A 4,781-nucleotide genomic window follows, 5' to 3' on the forward strand; every position below is an offset into this window, starting at 1 on the left:
ACTCGCAGAAAGATTATCTGTATAACCATGTTTGGCCTGATTTCCGCAAGTTGGAGATAACTGAAGATTCAAGGGGAGGGCTATGGCCGCACTAAAATAAGTGGGAGGGAGTTACATTTGGGAGGATGGAGAGGTGCCAAGAGGATTTAAATACTTAAAGTATGTCAAAAGCCAGGAAAGGAAGAGCTGTGCACAAGCCTCAACTAGAGCCAAAGATCCAAAGCACCCAGGACCCTGGCAGAACATCAGCGTTCAGTCGTTGTGCCCATTCACCATGGCGGCCTGCCCGATGACTTCTCCCCTCTCATCTTGCCCAGCACAATGCCAAGTTGTATAACATACACTGGAAAAAACCACCTATAGCCAATGGTCCAGAACAAAAAAACACAGAGACTGATAATGGCAAAAAGTAGCACAGCTAGGAGGAGTCAGGTAGCTGTAGCAAATGGCCTGATTCTTAGATTCAAGGAAAAGGGGGGCAAAGACGATTTAGGCCAAGGCTCTGAAGAAGCAGTGATTGAGAGAATGCCTTCACAGGTGAACTAGCAGCAGCAGCAAGCTGAGTAATATGATCCACATACTTTCCAACCACCTCCAGTTCTTCGGTTCTAGCATCCCTGTAACATTCATAAAGTACCTTCCCCTCACAAATGTACAGAGCCCCAATTCGGTGTACAGGAAAAGATTCCAGGGCATGGATTTCACATTTCAGACATTACGTGCAAAGTTTTATGTGCATGTACACAGAGTAGGTACCACGCCCTGGACTCTGCTCTTAATGCTGCAGAATATATGAAGCTGCTCTCTCTTCGGAACGAAAATGAAAACACCTCTGAGAAGACAGCTGATTTCCCTGCACTATCCAACCATGACTAAATAAAACCATGTCTCTCACACAGACTGGACTATGAACAAACAGTACTTCCAGTCCCCCCCCCCCCCCCTTTTTTTAATTTTTTTTTTCCCGATTTTAATAATTTAGGCATGCAAAAATAAACCACATTCTGAAGGGTGTTGGTCCTGGCACCTCATTTCAGTATTGACAGCTTAGGCTTACAGTATATTTCACACCAGCAGTGAAAGTAAAATTTCTTCAGTGCATCCTGATACATGCATATGAGACTGAAGAAGAGACAGTATTTATTTATTAGATTTATATCCCGTCCTTCCACATGGCCCTGCTAGATCCTGTCTTTTTAGAAAGCAAGCATCTAGTCCCCAGCACATATGCAGGGCTTTCATCAACCCAGAGATTCACTTCAGTTCATCGGATGCCACAGCTTCAGCCCAACCACAAAACATGCGACAGTCCATGAATTAGTGCAGAATGCAGATGTCGGGTTAATTCTCACACCAGTCTATAATCAGACTCACACATCCTACCAAGACTGAATACTCACAAGTATTTCTCAGTTCTTATCTCTTGAAAATACCCACAAGCCAGCAACTGATAAGGCCCATGTGGCACGTACACATCCTTCACATGATAAGATGCCTATATATTGAGTACCTTCTTCCGTCTCAAGCAAAAGAGGCAGGCTTCTAGTGCTGAGAGATGCAATGGCTAAGGTACAACTGAAAAGCACTGACTCATACACCTTTGACTGTGTCAAGCTCCTCTCTAAGCATGTGCAAAAAACCTTTCTATATTCTCATCTCTTGCTCGTAGAGATTTCATGAAGCCCTGAAGTCTGAGCTGCCATAGCCTTGTTCTTAAAAGAGAAGCATAAATCATATGTATACTCTTGACTGTAACTTCATTCTCATGAAACAGCAAAACACAACCTGCATGCTAGACCCTTTCAGTTAGCAGGGTTTGATAACTGGCCATCATATAAAACACAATGAACGCTTCTTGTGTATCGAGAATTACAGCACTGGGGGAGAAGGGTTCTTAAAACCTATGCAAATCCGCTCCACTCGGTGGAAAGACACAAGGGCAGGATATAAATTCTGTAAAATCAATCAGTCCATAAACAAAACATGCAGAGTGCCTCCTTCCTTCTTAGCACTTCGCCCTCTCATTAAGAACTGAGAGAAAGCATGTAGAAGGAGCCGGCAACGAGGGGCACAGCACTCCTCTCAGCTTTTAAGGCAACAAGAAACCGGCTTCCGAAGGAGCAACAGCAAGGAGGCACTCTGCACAAGCCCAGAGACCAGTCTAAGTGGTCTGGACAGGAGCTGAACGCCCCCACAGCCCCCCTGCGTATGTATAAGAGCTCCTTTCAGAAGCCAAAGCGGCGGGACAACGCGGCGTCTCCAAAACTCGTTTAAAAACAAATGACACACGAGCTTGCAGATCCAAAGTGCGGAGAGCCGGAAGGCCAGCCCGCACGTGCCCAGAGGGCCTCATCACGGTAGCTGGGCCCGTGCCCGCCTGTCACCTGAGCATATGCAGAGCGCCGCCTGGTCCTCTAATCTCCAGCCTAGTGGGCGTGGCCTCCCAGGGGCCCTCCTCCTCCTCCTCCGGGCTGCGAGGGCCTGGTTTGGCCTGCAATGGAAGCTGGGCCTGCCACCGAGGCTCCACCCACGAAAGCCGCCGCCGCCGCCATGCAGCGCGCTAAGGGGAGGGGGCGGGGCGGGCAGCGCGCGAGACAGCGACGGGGTCTCCGGCCCCCCCAGCACTCACCTCACCTGCGCTGCTCCCACCTCTGCCGCCGCGTGCCGCTCCCGCCCACCGCGCCAGCCCCTCGCAGCACTCGCCCTCCGCCCTCAGCCGAGCAGCCAATCCGCGCCCGCCGACGCGAGACTCGGCCGCCCAATCAGAGGGCGGACTTGGCGTCCGCCAAGGGACTCCGCTCTGGCGTACGCGGCTCGGATTGGGCGAATGCATCCGTCAGTCTCCCACCCCGCTCCAGAATGACGAGAGTGGGAAAGGAGGCGGACCGCGGTGGCCAATGAGAAATCACAGCGCGTCCTCCCACCCGACCAATGAAGGGAATACACTCATGTTCTTTCCCCCCCCAGCTGTCAAAGAGAGGAGGGGAAAAGAAAAGCGGCGGTTGATTGGCTGGACAGGGAGGCGCGTCCGGCAGGGTTGGCGGGCCGAGGAAGGCGATATTCTCGTATTCCACGACCCATCCTCAGCACCACCTTTTGTCCCCGCCTCCAGTACGCCTTCGCTTTTGTCCAATAAGGAGAGGAACAGCATAGAGGCGGGTTATTAGCGGCTCTTGACCAATCAGACCGGGGAGGGTTTGGCGGGCGTCTTCCCTGCCTTTGACCACCCTGACTACTGGGCGCGGTAGTTCTAGAATCTTTGCACGGGTTGATTAATTAATTTCGACAATTAGTGTGCGAGATATGCATGTGTGCAAGTTTCGGTGATTCATACGACTAATGGAATCACTGATTTTCAATTGCAGTTCATATAATTTAGTTCTAAATTTCAGAACTTTGTGCAGCATCTATTGCTATATTAGTTATATCCAATACATTATATTGCAATCTAAAAAAATAGGACACGAATGTTTTGAGACAATGAGGGCCTTGGCAACTATTCATGATGACTATTAGGGAATTTCCATATTCAGAAGCAGTAATATCTTTGAATGTCAGTTCTAGGAGGCACCAGCAGGGGTATGTCTGTTGTAGTGTGTGTAACATGATGCTGGACTAGACGGATTGCTGGTCTGATCCAGCAAGGCTTTTCTTCTTAAGTTCCTATGGATGGGTTATAGTATGAAAACTGTTATGTAAGACAAGCTGCAACATTAATAATATGTATACCGTAAATTTATACAATATATCTTCAGTAGCCATTGTTTAAGAGTAAATAATTTGGCAATGACAATTGATGTGCTATAATGTGTTAGATGATAATGCATTGGTTACAGAGTTCAGCATTCTCAATGTTTCAAAGTTTCACTTGATACCCAAATTGTCCTATAGTCCTGTTGTGACTGTAGGAGACTGTTCCTGTTCAAAGACCACACTTTCTTTTGCTTATATTTTGTAAGCCATGGGGAACTTTGTGTCCATGTTATATTATCTTGCCCTCAATTAATCCACACCCCAGCTTTCCATTGCCCTGGGCTACCCTGAGTCTTAGTCCTATGGGGACTGTGTTACCAAGTACCCTTGTACCTTCTCTTGTTCCTTCCTCTCTCTCTGGGCACCTCATGAACATGAGAACATCAGATAAACCATATTGGATCTGGCCAATGGCCCATCCAGTCCAACATTCTGATGCCATCAGGCGGTTCACCAGCAGGGCCAGAACTCCAGAAGCCCTTCCACTGTTGCCCCCCAAGCACCAAGAATACGGAGCATCACTGCCCCAGACAGAGTGTTCCATCTATACCTTGTGGCTAATAGCCACTGATGGACCTCTGCTTCATATGTTTATTCAATCCCCTCTTGAAGCTATGTTTGTAGCCGCCACCACTTCTTGCAGCAGTGAATTCTATGTATTAGTTACTTTTTGGGTGAAAAGTATTTGTTAACTGAAATCTGCTTGTTTGAGTCTTTCTGTATCTGTTTCCATGGAGGCTGAGCGTGGGTCTGAAAACTCTACCCTGCATACTCCTTCCACTGACCATTCCAGTGCCCACATTACTGCTTGCTTTTATCACACTTTTTCATGCTGTGTTATGTTCTTTCAGCTTTCTGCTATAGCTGATGTAAGTGATAATAAACCTGAACTTAAATGAAGGTTCCAGATGCCAGAGGGGTTGTTGTTGTTCAGTCACACAGTCGAGTCCGACTCTTCGCGACCCCATGGACCAGATCACACCAGGCCTTCCTGTCTTCCGCCGTCCTCTGAAGTTTGCTCAATTTCA

General features: G+C 48.1%; 1 protein-coding gene across 3 annotated transcripts in view; it reads right to left on the bottom strand.

Moving 5' to 3' along the window:
- The window catches only part of MTMR4 (myotubularin related protein 4), a 53,055-nt gene extending 50,348 nt beyond the window's left edge, over positions 1 to 2,707 (bottom strand). For 2 of the 3 annotated variants that reach the window (XM_015413561.1, XM_015413557.1), the window contains exon 1: positions 2,630 to 2,707. The gene's annotated coding sequence lies outside the window, so the exon portion shown is untranslated. The remainder of the gene's footprint in view (positions 1 to 2,629) is intronic. The other variant, XM_015413558.1, reaches the window with a different exon arrangement.
- Positions 2,708 to 4,781: the final 2,074 nt, after the last annotated feature.

This window comes from Gekko japonicus, unplaced genomic scaffold, assembly GCF_001447785.1.
Source record: "Gekko japonicus isolate JY-2015 unplaced genomic scaffold, Gekko_japonicus_V1.1 scaffold250, whole genome shotgun sequence".
Classification (NCBI taxonomy): domain Eukaryota; kingdom Metazoa; phylum Chordata; class Lepidosauria; order Squamata; family Gekkonidae; genus Gekko; species Gekko japonicus.